This window comes from Pseudopipra pipra, chromosome 4 (assembly GCF_036250125.1).
Source record: "Pseudopipra pipra isolate bDixPip1 chromosome 4, bDixPip1.hap1, whole genome shotgun sequence".
NCBI lineage: Eukaryota > Metazoa > Chordata > Aves > Passeriformes > Pipridae > Pseudopipra > Pseudopipra pipra.
This window is the reverse complement of record NC_087552.1, coordinates 58,986,041-59,006,830: the sequence shown is the minus strand read 5'-3', so window position 1 is coordinate 59,006,830 and position 20,790 is coordinate 58,986,041. Positions and strand designations below refer to the sequence as shown.

The window sequence follows — 20,790 nt, the reverse complement described above, 5'->3', positions numbered from 1 at the left end:
AAGGAAGAATGTATATGAAGAAGAAAAAATTACAATTCTCTTGACCTTGTGGTGCTTTCTCAGTTTTATATTCCTGTCCATTTTTGCCATGGCCTTTTCAAAGCTGTAGTGAATTGTAATTAAGAGAACTCCCTCTAGACAGCTTTCCATGCAGTTTGTAGTTGCTTGGCAGTTTGGAAGAAGTCCAGTCTTAAATCTGAAATCACTTTCTCAAAAGATATGGTCTGTATATTTTTGCCCATTGGTTGAAAATCTTCACGGTATATTAAAGCCTTTATCAAAAAATGCCCTTTAGAAGCATTTAGAGGGAACAAGGCTGTCTGGCTGGTTATCTGCCAGTAATAAAGTATCAATAAACAATACTCATCATTGTTATTCAAGTTATAAAGCAGGATGCTTGACAGAGAATATGTTTTGTGCTCTATACCAGAATGGGGCTGGATCAAAAGCTGAGATTTGCGATGGATTTGTAGGACGCTGAGTGCCCCTAGGTGGTCACTGCTAAAAGTACAGCAGGAACAGTCTTCCCTGCACATCTGGCTCCTGCTGAGGGCCAGCTCACCTTTGCTGGGCACTGGGCGTGCATCCCACCCACGGTGGCACATTTTTGGGATGTGTTACAGTTAAAGAAGCACTTTTCTCCCTTTGATAGGTCTCCACTTTACAGGAGAACGTTTGTGTGGTATTAATTTTAATCTGGCAATTGATGACATGCTGAAGTGGCAGTCTATCATTACTCCTACTTATGGCTCCAATTTAGCCCTTGTCATTGCAGTTGTCAGTATCAATTGGGGATTAGAGGGGGTTATGGCATGCAGAGCGGATGGTCAGTGGATCAGTACCACTTTTCATTCCTCATTAACACAATCTTTTTGTTATCAAGCTCATTGATGCAATTTTGTTGCTGCTTTTCAGGTTTTTTATATACATAAAATGTTTTGGGGATAAATTGCTTCTGGAGTTGTTTTTGGATTCTTTACATTCCATTTTTCTACTGGATTTCAAATATTTAAGTAATTAAATGACACAGAAGTTTTACCACTTCTGAAATACACATTTCTAAAGTTGTGCACTCAATTGTTTTGAAAATGCTCATTTATATTGCAGTGATCCTCAGAGAAGATGTGCACTGTGAGACATATACAAATGTGTCATTGATTTGCCATTGTGAGGGAAGCAAGCATTTATAATGGAAATACATTTTCCAAAAATTTTAGAGCCAATTCCAAATGGCAAGGGTTTAAAAGCAAATAATGGAATACTATGTAATAACAAAATTTATTACGATTTTCATCAGATAATGGTGTCTCAAGTCTCCAAGTATGGTATGTGAGAAAAGAAACTCTGTATTTTATCCTAAGAATTAGGTTTTCACTGACATAGACATTTCTGCAGGGAAGGAGGGGCAAAAAAAAAAGGTGAATCGTTCTCTTACTCTGAGAATTCTGATGAATTTGCTTCTATGGTAACCAATTAGCCAGAGCTTATTACTCACGTAAAATAGGAACTGTTTGCATTTTTAAAACCTTCATTTGCAAAACAGCATGTCTAAATGATAAAGTTAAATTTCTTTCCCAAGACCACAAGTCTTCTTTGTAGGTGGAAACAACTAAGCGTACAGTTTAAAAAGCAAGGGGAAAGGCACTCCTAGGCAGCAGCATCCATCCACACTGAAAGCAAATATTTGTTTTTGGAGGAGAGAATGGCTGTCCCCGGAGCAGCCAGCTTAGCAAAAGCAGGAATGGAAGGGCAGAGCTCATCTTTTATGGAAGTCAGATAAATTTCATGCTCTTTAACATCGACTGTGACTGCAGGCTTTTCACTGAAGTCTGGCTCCTTCCCCAGTGTGAACAAAATAGGAAAAGTGATTAAAGTTCACTCAGTACTGGACAGCAGGAGGCAACTGCTTCGGTATCTTCAGCTGAGGGAGAGGGCGAGAGGGCTCTTTAATAAGACTTGTGAGGTTTCTTTGAAGAAAAGAGGTAGGACTCATAGGGCCTATAGATGCCTACACTAACATCATTCATTTCCGGTACTTCATATGGCTTCTTTGACACATTGTAATATTGTCATCCCCTTCATTAAAATGTTCATTGTGAAAGGGGAGAGAGAGAAAATGTAACTGTTAACTGGAGTCAAGGGTCAGCAAGTTCTGCTGTGAGCAAAGGGCTCCGGGCTGCTTCGGATAATAGGGGCAGCTCTGGGGCAGACACGACAGACAGACAGAAAATGAAAATATGGGCCTTACAAATTGTCCCATCTTGTGATGGGTGGGAATCTTGAGTGTCCTGACAAGTCTTGAAAGGCTGAAGTGGCTAGCAGATCTTCCCAGATCCTGCCTTTTGGCTTTTTCTCTCTGCCTCCGTCTCTTTTTCTGTTTCTCCCTGTTTTAAGTTGTGCAATCAGTATTCACACATTCTTATAACTAATAGGATTAGAGGCGTTGCAAAGGGATTTGAACAAGATAATTAGTTTACTGCTTAGCCCACAATATAACAGGCAAAATCCCTCTGAGAGAGACGGACAAAATGGGTCAGAAAATGTGTGGGAAACGAGGTAAGGCCTCTCAAACAGGGCCTCAATCAGCTAGACCATTATGAAAGGATCCTGGAGTATTCATTCATTGCTGCAGACTGTTGACTTTTTTGGCTTGGCCACCAGAGGTGTCAAGGAAAGAGACCAAGCTGAGCAGAGAGAAATGTTGCTGGCTACCACGGAGCCTGTTTCAAGTGCTTAAATGCAGTTTAGCGTTCTTTGCCACCATGCCACACAGAGCTGGAAAACCGAAGCACATAGCCTTGAGCACTTTACAAAGCTGAGGCTATAAAAGCAAAGCTTCTTGTAAACCTTGGGCTGGATCACATTCTCAGAAACAGGCAGCTGGAGTATCAAATCAAGAAATTTACCTTAGATTTATTATTATGTTTGAACCTCTGTCTAGTAGTGATTTAAAACAAAACTTTTCTAGCATTCCATTTAAATATATCTTTTCTAATTTTAAGATGTGCCACATAGAAAAAGCCCCCAAATCAAGTTCCCCACTACCCCCGCTCAATGATACGAGTATGGCATGTGCATTACTAAGTGATGGTATTTGGTTTCCCAAGGAGTAGCAGGAAATGCCTTGAAGTTCCTTCCCCCTTTTTTTTTTTGGCTGTGAAACTTGTATGAACCACCAGCTTGATCAAAGCTGCCAGAAATTGTTAGAAGACATGTTGACTTGGGCCTGCCTGTGTCTGATAACTTAGAGGTGCCTCCTCTACAGTGGAAAAAACAGCAGGAGCTTCTCTAATGAACTGTCCAGCAGCTCCATCTTGCAGTGTATATACAACCAGAGGTGAGAAGAGGTTAATCCATAGGGGAACTTGTTAGAAAAGCAAAGTGAAAAATACCAAGGAGCTGTATGACCAAAATTCAACTTGAAGATGGTTGCTGACACATTCTGTTTCTTATAATGAAACTCTCCATTCAATCTGTTGCTTTTTATGTGAGCTCATAAGTTTTAAAATACTTCAGCTGCGGTGCAGGAGTATGCATTATGTACTGTACAGAATGTCATGTTGCCTGTAGCAAATTAACCTCCTATTCATTTTAAATACCTATATCTTATTTCTGGTGGAGATTAGATTCCTAATCTTGAGATTAGGCTCAGTTTTATTTCAACATGGGGATTTATAACTATTATCTTTGTCTGTTCATAAGTGTAAGGAAGACAAAGACATTCACTATTAGACATGTACATACCTGGTAGTAATATAAAATCCTTATACTGTAATCCTGGCTGTTGTGATTTTCATTGTTAAGAGCATTTATCCAAGATGTTGATCCTGATTTTATTTTTTTTTTAAATCTGTCAGTTTCTCTATGTTTTTTAAAAGCTTTTTCTGTGTTTCCCTTTTCAACTGCAGGCTAAGATGTCATCTCTGCCTCAGCTAGGAATCTTTGTTTTGTGTTACTTATTATCGTGTGTAAAAAGTGAAAAGAGAATCATGAATATTAAAAATACTATGGAAAACAGACAATATGAGATATTTACTGGTTTTTCAGGGCAGGCATTGTACCATAGATAACATTTGTTTACGTATGTGGAGGGTAATCAACCGCTAGAAGTGGTATGTCCCTAATTAAAAAAATAGAATCAAAACAAGAAAACCCCACAAGCAGAAATGGGTGTAGATATGCAGAAGTCTCTATAGGACTCTTCTTCCTGTTCGATATAAAAAGATGTATTAATCAGTGTAATAAATAGCAAATATCTATAATGAAATTTCAGCTAGGTTAAACGATAAGATGAAACAGAAATTCAGGAAAATAAAATACATATCTTAAAATTCATCAGAGCATTTATTTTTAAACTTAGAGTTAACACCTGAATAAAATCAATGTGACCAATGCATAGACTCTAGTTTATTTTGTATGGCCAGGCTGTTTTGAATACTGGCTTTGAATCTGGTTACTCCCTTTCCTTTTAGGGTACCAATATTTTAAGTTCTATTTAGAATAGGGTTATCTAATATCTCTTTTCAAGTCTATATTTCTATATGGGGTTTTTATGTTTGTTTAAACAGTTCAATTAATACAGCTCATCAAAACATTTCTCGACATAGTTTCTTCAGATATTTGTGTAATACATTATATCCGTGCAGAAAATTTGGCTTAATTTCATTGTTTATAGACATGGATGGGAAGATGATTAACAGAGGGCAAAAGAGATATGGAAGAAGAAACTAAAAAAAAAAAATATACTGCAGATACAGGGCTTAATTAGATATTAGTTATCCCTACTGAATTCTGAATTTGGTCTGTTTTCACAGATTGCAGACCTTTCATTCTCATCCACACTAGTTAAAATTGCTACTAAGGGAAAATATTTGAATATTTTTATCCCTATTTGGAGCAAATGTTTGTAGACATATTTTCGTGACTACTTGGTTCTTTTAGTATTTTTAGTGTATTTTTAATTTGCATATGTGAAGCACTGAGTGCCACTGCAGTTCAGCTCTTAGACTGACTCAGTTGCGTCAGGGATGAATCCTTGTCTGTGTTTACTCTTCCAGTAATATATATATGTATACTCTTCCAGTGTGTGTTTACTATTTTTGATTCTTCCCAGAATGCTGTTCTTGCTAGCAAAATTCCTCTGTTATTCTGCAGGTATGCAGACCTGACACAAAATTTTGAAATATTGTATTATCTTGAACGATCATTCCTCCTGAAATACCAACCTTCCACCACAAAACTTTCATCTACCTGGCTACTGGAAGAGATTTCTGTCTCTGAGAAAAATCCCTGTAACATTATCATAAGGAGTGCTAGGGAGAAGCATGTGAGGTCTTTGCTGTTTCAATTTTTTTTTTTTATAAGGGTAACTGAGAACTTGGCAAGATTTGCCCCATTCTTCAAAGAAAACCCAAAAAGCAGTACCAAAACCTTGAGTTTTTAAACATAAAAGATAATTTTGTTAAGGACTTTAACCTGGACCAGTTGCCTGAGATATTATTTTTGGTGTCACGATAATTCGTCATGGGGCAAGATGAAAATTTATAGATTGATTATGGAAAATTATTTTCATGTTTTTCTTGTTCTATCTCTCCATTTGAGGGGAATTTTGTCTTTGTTCATACATACTTAAATTAGGGAAGCCTTTAGTGTTCACTGCTGTTTTTTGGTAAGTAGTTTGTGATTCAAAGATATATTTGATCACATGTTTTAACACTAAACTTGTGAGTTGTTACAATGAATTCAATGGTATTTAAGCACATATTTTAAATTGTACATGCTTCAGTACTTTCTTGAATTGGGATGAGATTATTTGTGTGTTTGGTTAATAAGAGCTATGTTTAACTGAGTTAGTACAATTTTCCATCATACATCTTTGAAGGTGGTGTGCCTGTACAATTCATGTTGTCACAGTCCATCTTACAATGTGTAACAGATTTTCATTTAGTTCATAATTAAAAGCTTTGAAGAGTAATAATTTTGTTTGTTTTCAGAATTGGTGGGGATGAGAAGCATTCCCTTAAATATACTTCATTCCTATCAAAATTAGGGTTATTGATTAGTTTTGAAAAAAACCAGCAAACAAAACAAAATGAAAACCAAAACCAAATTATTATCAGAGGTTTTGGAGGAGGGGGGTGTTTGAGTTTTGGGTTTAAGTACGCCCTGATTTTGAGAGTGAGGAATGAGACGTAAAGGATTGGCTCAGGCATGGCTGGGGGGCAGGGAGAAGATGTGTAAAAAGTGGATTTGCTCCCACTGTTGGAACACATGTTCACTGAAAATGTTTCACTCTGTAAGAAGCACAGGAGAAGCTGACCTCAAACTTTTCTGCCTGTTTTCAAGGAAGACACTTTCTATCTTGAAAGTTTCTTCGAAGAAGGTATAAATACTGGTCTCTCTTCCAAATCAGCTTAAACACTTACAGTAGATAATTCAAACAAGACTGTCACTGAATTTACTATAAACTTGGTTTTAAATTGGGGAAATCAAGTTGCGTATTTCTTGTGCGCTGGTTAAGAATGGAAGCAGGAAATCATGCTGACAAATGGAGTGAATGGGAACAGGAGACAGAGTTACTCTGTGTAAGAAATGATATGCTCACAGGTGAACCCAGATGACCAAACCACAGCTAGGGTATTAAGAAAAGGTTTATTCCGAAGTCAGAAACCCTGGATATACTAAGGGTGTACACTAAGTACAAACGTAGCAGGGGCAAAAAGCAGCCCAGGGTGTCCCATTCTGGTGCCTTTATAACACTACCTCTTGCATGCACAGAACTTCAAAGCAATAATCTCCTCTGTACTTTATGGTTTCTTTGTCTCCCCAAGAGACCTCCAACAAATGTGAGAACTTTTATCTCTTCTTGCAACAGGGGAGTTAATTTCTCAAAACAGACAGGCAAAAATAGGTACTTCTGTTCATGGGAAAGAATTTTCTCCCACACTAGGTTTTTTCTAGGCCTAGTTTTCCCAGCAGCAAAAACCTCCTTGAGTGAAACTCTTTTTCCTCCTTGAATACATCTTCCATGTTTAACTTGCTTTCCCTACATTCTGTGCTTTAATACATTGTCCTAAATATGTTAGATGTATAACTCTATAGAAATTTTAGCTCTTTACTGCCATAAAGCTGTGACTTAAGTGATATTTCTTCAATAATTCTACAGTATTTTGGTTCATAAAAGTTGAGTAGATTGGAAGGGGCTTAAAAAATGCATTTTAGTAGGCTTTTTGACAGATGTGATTTAAAAGCTTAGAGAAAGCAATGCACCTGTCACTTTTAATTGCAGAAAGCTTTCCATCTATTAACTTTATTTTGCCAGAGCCTTCTAGTGAAAAAGTTCCAGTATCTAATTTAATTTAATTTTCATTGCGTTTGCCAGAAGAGCAATTAATTTTTAAATCTTCCCACTATTAAGTTGTGCTTCAGAAAGCAGTCTGTCTGTCTTACATACCATTAAGTTTTATCATATGCTTGTCATACCTTAGGAACATCTTGATATCCTTGAAGTGTGGCAATGAAATGTAGACATATTGTCTGTAGCACTAGGTAGGGTTTACAAATGCAAATGTTCGTATGATTGGGTTATTCCTATCCATCATTAGATTGCATCTCTCTGGAGCTATAAGTACATCTGTGCCTGGCAGGCTTGTGTTATCACTGGTGCATATGGGGACCATGTGTCAGTCTTCCAACAAAGATATATTGCCTTGTGTAGGAGCAGGATTGGATATGCTTGTATTTCAGCCTCTAAATCAATTTCTGGGACCTTTGCTACAGATGTTGGAAGCTGCAGGTCTGTAAAAGAGTATACTGTAACATGAACTGAAACAGGAGAATAAGCATGAGAGGGAATTAACCATATGGCAACAGATAGCAAGTGCAGTGGAGCCTGTGAAGAAGCAAATCTTCACACCTTCTCAGCTATCTGTGTAAATATCGTTTAAATTCAATCACCTCAGAGCTCAGAGCTGATCTCATTCTCAGAGGAGATCTGTTCTTACTCAGTTAAAAGAGTGAGTACAGATGCACTTGCTGTTGTAAGATGCTGTTGTAACCTGGCAAAACTCTTCCTGAATTCCCAAGAAGTACGAATGGATTTACACAGACTGCTTTAGCAGAAAAATTGGGTGTGTAGTGCTGAGATTATGTTTTCTTTAATGGCTATTATCCATACAAGCTCAATGCCATGTGTATATTTAGGTTTATTTCTTAAATCCCTTTTTAAAATTTATGCTTTAAACAAAATACAATCAATCTAAGTGTTTAAAGATTTCATGGTATATTTCTGAATTATTCTTCAAGCAATAAGGCAGCTCATGTATTGTTTGTCGGGGTCTCTTTAAGTACATTTAATAGATCTTTCTTTCCATTAGCGTAACTGTCCTCAGTTTCTGTGTGGTCACCTAGACCTTTCTTTTCTGAAATTATCTGTTTACTTGCCACAAGAGTGTGTAATATCTTGTGAATGGAGACATCAGTGTCACCCTTATTCATCCTGGGTATGCTACACTCTCATTTGATAGCAATTGCTTAGCTGATATCCATCCCATCCAACTGCCTTTGTGTGCCCTCAAATAGCAAAACAAAACACTCACCTTCCTAAATAAAAAAAAAAACCTCAAACAACAAAATGTCCCCACCATACCCCACACATAATCACTTTTTATCGTAATGATTAGGGCTTCTCAGTAGGATTTTCTGTATAGTTACTTGAGTGAAAGCTCCTTCAGCTACTTAGAAGAGTCTGAAAATTGGTTGAAGGGAAAGAATTTTCCATGGAAGCAATTTGGAAAAAAAAGAGTTGAAAACATGCAGATAGAGGAAAAAAGTTTAAAAGGAGAGAAGATGGGTTTTTAAAGTGCAGTTAAGAGCAGCTATTCTTGATGGTGTCAGTGGAAAAGTGCAGTCCTGGAACAGAAAATCAGCTTTGTGGACTTCAAGCTGAAAAAAATGTCTGAATAAAAATTATTCTTAGTGCAAGCAGCTGAAGCTTTTTGCAAGCTTGAAGGGGAAAAGAGGAAATAAATATGGCAGAAGTAGCAGTATAATTTAAGCTTTTATTTAAAAATATTAAATTCAGTTTTGTGGATTGTTTTTCCCTAGGACATTTAAATGTAATTTACATACTAGTATTGTGGCAACAGCATAGAGCCACGGCTGTAACATGCAATGGGATTTTTCACATTCTTACACTTGGGACCACTCTGATCTGGGTTTTTACCCATGGTTGTTCTTTTTAGTTTGCTGTTGATTAAGAAGTTTGTTGTGATCAGTTCATTCTGGAATGACCAGTTTTCTTTTCATTGCTTTTGTACATTTTAACCATTTTTACAAGGGTTTTCAATTCTAAATGTCCCCTGAGCCCAGGAGGGGATGAACTGTTCTTTTTTTTACAGACCAATTGTACTGCCTCTGCTGTATTCTCAGCCCCTTTTACAACAAGAATCTACCTCTTGAAATTCTGATTCCTTGCATGGCAATGAGAAGGAAGAGATTGTGGTGACAGCAGTTTGGGGGAAGAGGCTGGAACATCCACAAGAAGAGAAGGCAGGCTCAGGGAGAAAGGGAAGACTTGAACAGAAGCTTGAGGCTTGACACTTTTGGGATACTCAGCTAGAATATTGAAGCAATTTAATCCTGGTCAGTGGGAAGTTTTAGTTCCAGAGTACTTGAATATATGTGTCAGTAATTGCCATGAAGTTTTTCAACAATTTCATTTCTTTTTTCTTCTAGGAGCTTTTAGTTGACTTGTATTAACCAGCACATACGTACACAACACACAAGAAATAGAATAAACAAAAACTCCAGTCAAATCCAGTTACTCAAATAACTAAGCTTGTTATTACTCTTTTCTGGTTCATTATTAGTGAAGTGGAGGATGATACAAACACATTTCTTGTCCTTCCTGTTATTAGTTTACTCATAGAACAGCATAAAGTCCTAGGTTTTTGGTCCAGTGGTGCTTATCACTGTACAAACACAGAGTAAGAAAAATACCAATCAACGCCCAATTTCTGTGAAACGTATTGCAGTCTAAGAAATGACAGATGGGTATAAGCAGATGGGTGAAGCCCAAGAAAACAATGATATAATATTGGTCATCTTGATAAGCATTAATTATGATGGTAGCTTAGCTGTTTTCAATTTTTTTTTAATCATCCATGATAATCCTTTTAGAATTTTCTTTGGTGTCTTTCACTGGTTTTAGCATAGTTTTTGGCAATGACAGGCAACTGTCTCAAAGCTTGAAACATCAGTTCTTCATGTATATTATGCAACTACACACATATTGTATAAAGATAAGACTGTACAATAAATATGTCTTATTAAGCAATCAGCCCATTTCAAGAGACAATCCCCAAATTGCATCATTCCACTCATGTGAAGGAAGAGTGAGCACAGTGCAATTGCTATTCAACATTAATGGTCTGCAAAATCTTTTCTAGTTTATTCTCCAAATTTTACCTGTCCTTTGACAAATTGTTCAAGGTTAGTTTTACTGTTAGGAAACACTTGAAGTACTCAGCTTATTATTAGAGTAAAAGTTTGGAGCCTTACTTCATGAAAAATGTCTGTGTCCAGGGATGTAATTATTGCTGTATTGGAATAGCAGCTATGCATAATGGAATTGGATCAGGAGTCTGCTTTGCTCTGTTTTTGAAGAAAGAGAGAAATTGCCATGGCTTGCTGAGTGATATTTCAGAAGAGAACATACAGGGTTATAGACTGTATAGTGAAAATAGACAATGTACCAGACAACCTTTCAATCAGTTCTTCAAAGTTCTTACAGTTTCAATTCCAAAGCAGGTGAAACAATATTAAATATTAAAGACATGTTGACAGCTGCGAACTTCTTCTAAAAAAGAAGTTTTGTTACAGGGGAAAGTAGTGATAGATTTTTCAGATACTGTTGAAGAGGTCTTTTGGAAAGTTAAGTATGCCATCTCATCTATTCTTAATGTGAGCAGATCCCCAGCCAAACCAAATGGATGTTTCAGCCATGCATATGCTGAGTGTCTAACGTACCAGAAGAAGTGAAAGTTACCTGGCAGCATCTTGCTTTATTCTTTTAAAGTTCTTAACTTGTAGTGCATTTTGAAGTCTGTCAAGTGTGATAATTGGTTAAAAATTAATCACAAAATCACCTATCAGAGACTGGTAAAATGAAAATAGCAGAATCTGCTCTTTCCTTACAAAGAAACGGCCTTTTGTAGCCTTGTATGAAAAAATGATGCATAAAAGTTATTTTCTATTTTGCCTTCAATTCCAACCTGGTTAAATAAAAAGGAGGGGAAAATGCATGAACAAAAAATATATCTAATCTAAACCTCCCTGGCACAACTTGAGGCCATTTCCTCTTGTCCTGTCACTTGTTACCTGGGAGAAGAGATCGACCCCCACCTGGATACAGCCTCCTTTCAGGTAGTTGTAGGGAGCCATAAAGTCTCCCCTGAGCCTCCTTTTCTTCGGGTGAAACACCCCGAACTTCCTCATCGTCAGACTTGTGCTCCAGACCTTTCACCAGCTTCATTGCCCTTTGGAAATGCTCTGGCACCTCAATGTCTTTCTTTTAGTGAGGGGCTCAAAACTGAACACAGTACTTGAGATGCAGCCTCATCATATGGTTATACATCCATATGGGTAAAAAGTCATCTCCCACTCTGCAAACTCTGATTAGGGTTGTAGGTCAGCGATACCCTCACACATCACAGCCCTGCTGCTGTTGGGGCATTAGGGGAATGATATTGCTATTAGGGATGCACGACAAGCAGCAGTCAGTAAATGTAGCTCTGTATCTTCCCTCAGCCTGATCAATGTGAGACTCTATGGGGGATGAAGAATTGTCTAGTTTTTCTTTGGAGGAGTGGGAAGTGTTCTTAAGAGCTTCAAGTTTTTCCATCAAAAGGATTACACTGAAGCCAAACCTGAACTAGCATTGCAATTCTCTCTTTGAAATTGTAGGTGGTCCTTTCCTCTTTAGAGGAAATTAATTAATTCTTTTTTTGTTTGTTTTGTTTTTTAGTCTAAACGAAAGGGGATTACATATTAATTTAGTGGAACAGACTAATAAAGACTGCTTTCCTTTTCAAAAAATAATTTCCAAGACTCCAGTAAAATATATGTGTGGTCCTAATACTCTTCTTTTATTGCACAATTAGCATTTACCATGCTAGGCCACTCTAGCACAATAAAAGAATAACTGGTGAATGTCTTTAAGCAGTTATTTTCAGTGGAATCAGAGTATACAAATTGATTTAAGTGCACTTTTGGAGACATTGTAGAGTAGAATTGATTTTGCAGCCCATGGATTAACTTTTATGCCAAGAATAAGACTGGAGGTTTTGTCTTACTCCAAACCCAAAATGTGATCCTATTAAAAGCTAAGAGACCTAGTACTTGTACTTTGTGTTATTTTCATTCTTCAGAAATAACTAATTACTAATACTCAAAATTATAAGTAAGTTGTGTATTATATTGCATAGATATGAGGAGTCAGGCTGTTTCTCAAACAAAAAAAGATTAGCACTAATTGTCAGAATTAAATTTTTGATGACTTATTCTAAATGTTGAGGTTGAAAGTACTGATAAATTCTGGAGATTACCAGGCTACCAGTACTACTATTGTGTAGTGTGTTATTTTTTCTCTTTTACTGTATATGTTCTATACTGTATGCGTAAATGATCTCTCCCTCTGCTTTAATAAATCAATAGATAAAGTGGATTAAAAGATCTGCTGCTTAAATAATACAGATAATAATACACCAAAAGCTATAATAAGAAGTACATTTTGATTCCATAATAGATTTATAAATGGATGGCATTTAAAAAAGTCAAGCATTAAGAATGAAAGAAACATCAATGATATCATCAAAAGTGTTATCATTAAAAACTGAGAGGTGAAAGTGGGCAGGGAAATTCAGTCTGAATACTCTTAGAAAAGAAAAAGATGCATTGTTCACCATGGGAATTGCTGTGATTCAAATAATTCGGTCCATGTTGCAGTGACGATTGCCCTATGTTGTGAAACGCTAAATATTCACTTGGGCAATGTAGCACACCATGGCCTAGGGAGTGATCCTGCTTTAGCGTGCGAATAGGTTACGTGCCTGCTATGTACACGATCTGAATCGCTAGGGAGTCAACAGAGCAAATGGAAATTAGTGATGCAGAGAGAACCTGCAATTTTGTGATCTAAATTTTTCTCATCGATTCTGTGCTCCTCAGCATGGTGCTGATACATGCTACCACTGATACATATTACCTTGGTTTCTTAATGAGTAAAAGGAGGTTAATAGTGCCTTTCTCGTACATGAAATTTTATTCTTCTTATTGGAAGCATCAGCAATAATGATTTACAGAACTAATATTTGAAATTATAATTCATAGTTTTTATCTTCATAAAGGGATAAATGAGTGCCTCATTGGCTACTGCTCATAGTACTGGATACCTTTTGTATCTTGGTTATGAAGAGGAATAACTGGAATGAATGGTTTACTGAAGAACAGAAAAAAATGGTTGAAATTAATAGGAGGCTAAATGGTTTATTTCATAGTCAAAGAATAATGGTACAGCAGAGTTGTTGCCTGTTTTGTTTCTTTGTTTTTTTTTTTTCAGTACAAGAGTTTAGATTGGATTGTTAAGTATGTATTTTTTAAACATTCCCTTGTTCTGTCTGTCTTAATTGATCCACAGATCTGCCAGAAAGTTATGCCTCACTAAAAGGACATGACAAGCCATTTGGGTATAAGATTATCTTCATAAATAAGTGATGCAGTACTGTAACTTGTTATATGATAACTCTATAAAGCCAAGCATATGTCAGTATTCTAACAATTAACTGGATAAGCCTCATTTGACTGATGGGAAAAGTACTTACTCGTTTATATATATTAATGTATTTGCTTAACATTCATAGTTTTTTTAGTAAGTTCTTGTTACAATATCATATATTTCTACCATGATGGAATTCCAAATAGGCTTCAATAGGTTCAGTTCACCTGAGCTACTAATTTTAGAGGAATTCTCTCTCCAGGATACTCCCCCTGCATTGAGACCATAATGTTCAGTAGCATTTGTGTTCTTGAAGACTTTGTACTTTGGTTTGATTCTCATTACACAGTTCTGAAAATAATTTTCATACTTACATACTTTATCCTAATACAATAAAATTAGTGGTTGCCAATGTGTGCCTCTGTAGCTTTCAGAAAAGGTCCTAGTCTTACTGGAACTTTGCAATTTAGGACTATAATTGTATGGTGATAAATGACGGTTCATGAGCAGAAAAAAAAATCTGATCAGAAGTTTTCCATGATAACGCATGTCACCTAATACAGAATAGAAATTCATATTTATTATTCAAATTTAGAAAGTGGAAAACTGTCATTTTAGGAATGAAATCCAAATCAGAGATCCACTGAAACGTGAAAAACCTACTTTGGCGTTTCATTCTCTCCTCTTTGCATTGGAAACCCCACAACATCTTTTGCAAACAGAGGCAGCTGTCAGTCTTAATGATAACATGAACTAATCTTTCCCCATACTTCTCTGGAGACATATCAAGACACAATTAAACCTTGGGGCTGTGGCTTCCTTCTCTTATGTTGTCAGGTTGCAGCATGTTCTTACCTTCCAGATCTCAAATTTTACTGCTGGTGTCTCCAGAGCTGCGCGGTGAGGCTGAGTACTTTGTTTTCCCTAAGATCAAAGCGAAGGGAATAAATAATAATAGCTCTTGCAAACCTGAGTCTTGCTCTGGAATAGCTTTGAGGTTATAGATGATGTACCTCATTAATGTGAATGTGACTGGAGAACTATCTTGGGCCATGGAAGACCTCACAGGTATCTTACTGAAGTCCAGGATCCAGTGAGTAGCCTGAGCATGTTTTGCAGGATCTTTCTGCAAGGAGCTTCTTAACAAACAGGTGGTGTCTGTCTTCTCCCTGCCACCTAATTTTCTGTATTTTTTAATTTTATGACATTTTAGATGCAGAAATACTGTCGGAACACCAAAAAGTACTGAGGAAAAAGCCAATCATAATGAAAACAGCTGAATAGGAGAGGACTGTTTTATATTCATAAGCAAATTGTTTGGTTAGTTCTATTATTTTAGGATAAATGTCTGATTGATACTTATGTTCATAAAGAGATGTTGTTACTCATTCCATCAAAATCATCTGATTGGATTAGATGATGATTGTAGGTCCCTTTCAACTGAACTATCCTATTCTGAAATATGTTGCTTGTTTCTTTCGCGACCTTTGTATTCGAAGTGAAAATCCCCATGTCCAAATTCACATACTTGATTTTCAGTCAAATAATTTAAATAATTGTCATTCTTTTTATTTCTTTGAATGCCCTGTAATCTCATTTACTATGATAGTTTGTCACCTTGTACAGGGGGATTTTGTGAAGAACATAGTTAGCTAATGTTAAAACTGTTGTTTTCTAGTAAGAGAGACGTACTAAGTAAGGCTTACTTCTTTCATGTCACTTATGTGTAAGTAATTATTAAGAATGGAATAGCCACCTTCTGAGATGTTTTTAAGAACTGGCATAAATAAACTGGTAAGTTTTCAATACTTAGTTTGACTGAGTATTTCTGCCTTTTCCTTTTCAAATCAGGTCACATTACTCATTCCCAGTACTCAGTATTTTGCAAAGTAGAGAATGGCAGTATAGATTTATGATATCACTGGTCAGACACAGAGGGAGGTTAAACCATAGAGGAAAATAAAGTTACAAGTAATTAAATTTACAAGCAGGTTTGCCATCTTTAAAAGATTTAGTGTTTCAGAACAAACAATGGTTTAGCCACACAAGAAAACTGTGAGACAACCTTAGCAATGTATGATATAGATATTATATCTGGTGTTTCAATTTATATCATTAAAAATTGAGTGCTCCTTTTTAAGGTATATAGGATATTCAACTGCGAACCATACATGGTGAGTAATAAAATAGCTGCAATGCAGTACTGTGTGCACTTTTTAAGAGCTGAAGCACTCTGTCAGGATCATTAATTTCAGGTTATCTAAGGGCTTTATCTTCAGATAAAAAAGCAACACTGTATATAAGTTTTTGAGGTTTTTTGGGCAGGATAGGTTATTATTTTCTATTGATATGAATTTCAGATGTTCACAGGATTCTAAGCTGTGGGGTTTTTTCCCTGATACACTTCTATCTACTAACCAGTAAATATGATAAATAGAAATGTGCTCTTTCCATTCCTTCTTACGAAGGATTCAGTAGTAGCAAGGTTTTCAGTAAGGTCTTTATGCATTTCCACAAAACATAATACATTATGATTACCAGTGTATTATGAGGAAAAAATAAATAACTGAATACATAAAATGAAGCTGCTTTTTGGGGGAGGATGGAGTGAAGGGTTTTTTGGGTTGTTATTAATTTTTTTCCAATTTTATTGGTTTGTGAAATACAGAAATCTACATTCTTTTAGGCATAATTTCAAATTAGAAAAGTCCAATTGCTTTGTCAGAATATCAGAATGAAATCTTTAATCATTGGAGATTTGTTTAAAAGCTGAGGCATATGTGCTTATCAGTGTATATTGCATATAAATTACCTTGATCCTGTTTGTTTAAAAATAAATTATATTTTACATAAGCACAGTAATTCCAGGACTTACTTGATTGCAGACCTTAGAGGATCTGTAGTACTTCTGGTTTTATTGATGATTTTTAATACTTGGATAGACTATGTTAATTATAAGAAATAGTATTTATTCAGATGCAACATATTTAGTCTCTGATTTAGAAAAACACACCTGACCTTCTGTGGGGGAAAAAAAAGGTATGCAAGTTTTTCAAAGAATTGCTGTAGTTGGACAAAAGTTCGGGAATCTTTGTGCATTCTGCTCTGTGTATCTTCATTTAGAGTGGGATTCAGCTTTGTTTGGTGTATGGATGCTGGTTTTCTGGTTTTACATTTGAGAAAATGAGGTTGCAGCCAGAATATTACAACTCAGAAGAATTCTTGAGATGTGTACAGTTTAAACATACCTGAAACAAACCCCTGTAACTAGGTTGGTTCAGTTGCATCTAGAGCAGCAGTGGTGCTCATTTGCAGCTCCTCTAAAAAGAACCTGTATCAGCTCCTGCCAACCTAATTTGCCCAGGTGGCTTTTGTGTGCAAATCTTCTATTTAACCCCAGTATTACAGTGCCACCTTTTGATTTGAAGAAGCAAACCTGAGTACTCTCCTTGAGAACATCTCACATTCAGAGAGACTGAAGTTACACCTGGCCCTGAGCACAGGTTTAGTAATGCCAGAGCAAGGAGATATGGTGGGGGCCAAGGGATGAAGGTGCTCTGCCCACCAGAGTGTGACATCAATGAAACCCACAAAGTTGCACTAAGGAATTTTCTTGAAAGTCTAAGGTACTTTACTTCAGACTTAATAATTGGGAATATATCTTTCTAGGAATGATATAATGGAGTCAAGAACAACTTAGTTGAAAGAGGCCTCCGTGACAGCTAGAATCTGCACAGAAATGAATTTGTCAAAACATCTTGCCAGATCATTGTGCTCTATTTAAAAAAAAAGTAAAATTCTGTGGGATAGCCTTGTCTTTTTCACTCTAGCTGTATACAAAGGATTTTTTAATCAAGTGTGCTATTCCAGCAGAGGGATGATGGATTTTGATGTAAGGTCTTGGGCTGTAATAATAATGGAGAACAATTTGTTCCAATGAAAATGTCTTGGTCAGATTGCTGCTTTCGAATGTGAAGCAAGTTCGTGCCTTTTTTTTCAGAAATACAAATTAATTTCTTGTAAAAGTAGGATGTTTCATTTCATGGTTTAAATTTTATTGACCCTCTTTAAATTTAGGGGTAGCAAGTGGCATCATAATTTATATTCAAGTGCTGCCTATTTTTGAAATGGGAGCTGAAGTCTTCATAGTTATTACTGCAGAAAAACAATGACCATCAGGCTGAAAAGGAGATTTGCACCTTTCTCCAATGCAGAATATAATTTGCAAAGTCAAATCAATGTAATGTAATGACCTGCAAATTGTCTGGGTTTACCTACAAAATAGATTTTTGCCCCATTTCCCCTGAAGGTCACAGTGCACCTTATGCTGCTTGTGACCTTTTTTGTGAACTGTCCAAGAATTGCAGTGGAAGGGGTTCAAACATTAATAAAAAAGACCACACAGCAGCTTCTGAGTCATGAAATGTAGGTATAATTTATGCAAGAAAAAGCTGAATGTTTGTTTAAACCCCTCAAGGTTTTTATAAGGAAACCGTTTTAGACGGAGCAGATGAAAACTTGAAGCAATCAATAAATAATTACTAAAAACTTTTCTACTATAAGAAGACATAAATTTTGTGTTGAAAATCATATTTTTTGTGAGAGGTAGAATTTTGCAGTGTAGAAATGAACTTACACTTTTGTTACAGAAACAGTTCCAAGAAGGTTTTACAAATGCAGCTGATACATTGCAGAAAATTACTCTTGGAAAACAATATATGCCAACCTTACTTAGCTCTCCACATTTAGAGGGATGCTTTAAACAGTGCCTTGTATAGAGAGGTTGGGAACATTTGCAGTCAAGTAGTTTACATTTGAAATGTGCTAAAATTAGCAGGGAACACTGTACTTCAGTCTTCTTGAGCCCGTGCTACATGGAGATGGTGTTAACTGTGTGGACCCAGAAGTAAATCTAGCGTGCAAAAAGTTAGTCCGCTGTTTTTGCACATGCATACACACAGATGTACCTATGCAAGCATGCAGCCTTGGTGTACTGTGTGTTGAGGAACCTGGCACAATAGCTGTCACTTGTAAGTCCCTGTGTTTGTGCTAAGACTTGCCTTTAGGCAAGGACAGAAAAAAATTGATCATTGATATTTTCTATTAGATTTTTTAAAACAATTTATGTATTGTCTCAATATTGCTCATCTTCCACTTTTTTAAATTATATAAAATGGTGAATGATGATACTCTATCAAATGCCATAAAAAGCTTAATGCACTGTTACCCATTATCTCCTGCAGTATATATTTATGAGTACAGCAATGGATATACACATACATCTCTATTATAAACTAACATGATACAAATCCCAACTGCTAGTTTAACCACTTCACGCACAATTTTGATATAGGTAAAGTGCATTAGTCAATTAAAGAGAAGTGTAAATATAGATATTTGTGTTGTATGCTTATAAGGGAATTTTTTTTCAAGGAAGTAGGCTGTTAAATCATGTTACCGTAACAAATGCTGAAGGCTGCTTTTACATTCATTGCCGCTGAATTTATTGTCAGAGCAATGCAGTTATATCCCATTTCAAGATTACTTAGGTGGCTTGAAAATTAAATCACAGCTCACAGATTCTCTGTTTTTCACACATGACTAATATTAGTAAAATTGGGTCTACTTTTAAGTATACTTTGCAGTGCAATTAGGTGCGTGAACTATGAAAAATTTAGTAAATAGAGAGTGATTTTCCATAAATTAACAATTAATGGAATAAAACAAAATTGCTGTCAATATATGTGAAATTATTTTCAAAATAATTATATTAATTTTGTTTAAGTTGGGGAGTATGGGGTTTTAGAAAATCCTCAAATTATTTTTTACATGTTCATAAACCTGAAAGAGATCTTCAGGAGTGATTGCTCAGAACTGGAAATACAAGCTCATGCTAGATTACGTTTTAGGGAAAGAGTATGTCAGAAGTGTGACCGTTTGTGTCTAATCAGCTAAATGATTCTTGCTTATTCACCTAATCTGAGCTAGATCTCTTATTTCTATGTGCAGTTCTGCAATGTTTCTCTAAAAGCTTTCTCTAAAATGGGTCGTCTAAAGATGTCTCTATGCAAGGCATAGCAAAACTTTACTTCTGTTAGGAGTTGGATTGCATTTGGTTTACTTTTAGACTGCAGATCCTTGTTTGGTTTTAGCAAAATGAAAGCTAATTAACCACAAGAAAACTGCTGTGCAAATGGACTGAAAATCCCTGTGTAAGGACACCTCTATGCTACTTATTTGTTTGTACATTTTAGTCAGATGCTCGAGCAAGCTTCTTAATGTAATTAATTGTGTTCCCCATATTGTGTATAGGTAGGTGCATCTCAGAAGGCTTCCAAAAGAAGGTCTGATTTCTTAATTTTAATACACCAAGGTCCCTTGGAAGGCCTTCAAACATTTGTGTACATTGTGTAATAGGTGTGTTTGGTTCAGGGAAGCAAATTATTGTCTGAAATGAAACCTCCAAACTGACTTTAATGCATTGATCATCTTCTGTTGTGCTGCATTGCTTGTTAACAGTGCATAGCATAAATGAAAAGCTCTGGATTCTAGTTTATTTTTGTTTTGTGTCTCCTCTGCTACTGTCTTTATTACAGTTTTTAAGATTTTATTTCCAGTATGGAACTGTGAAGGACAAAAATGTGTCTGAATTTCAGAAAAAAAAGGCTGTTTATTCATACTGATAACAAAAAAATATTACTGAATAATAATTTTGTAATATATTTAATACTATTTCTCTTTTGTAAAAGATAATAGTTTCAGATAATGTGGTACAGCTGGTCATACAGGGATTTTGGGGAGGAGCATGAGATATCTGCTGCAGGATGGCTTTAATGCCTTTTTTTTAAAATATATGGTGCTTTCTTTTAAAATATATGAAACGAAAATCAGAAACATATTGATCTCTCATATGACACAGCTTCATAGTTGTTTCTCAGCATCTCACTATTTGTTCGTTTTGCTGGAGTTCAGTCTTCCTTACATAAAGCTGAACATACTATCAAACATTTAATGTC

The 20,790-nt window shown here is 36.1% G+C and overlaps 1 protein-coding gene across 11 annotated transcripts in view; it reads left to right on the top strand.

The window, feature by feature from the left end:
• Window positions 1–20,790, top strand: part of SLIT2 (slit guidance ligand 2) — a 268,470-nt gene that overhangs the window by 133,835 nt on the left and 113,845 nt on the right. The gene's annotated exons all lie outside the window — the stretch shown is intronic.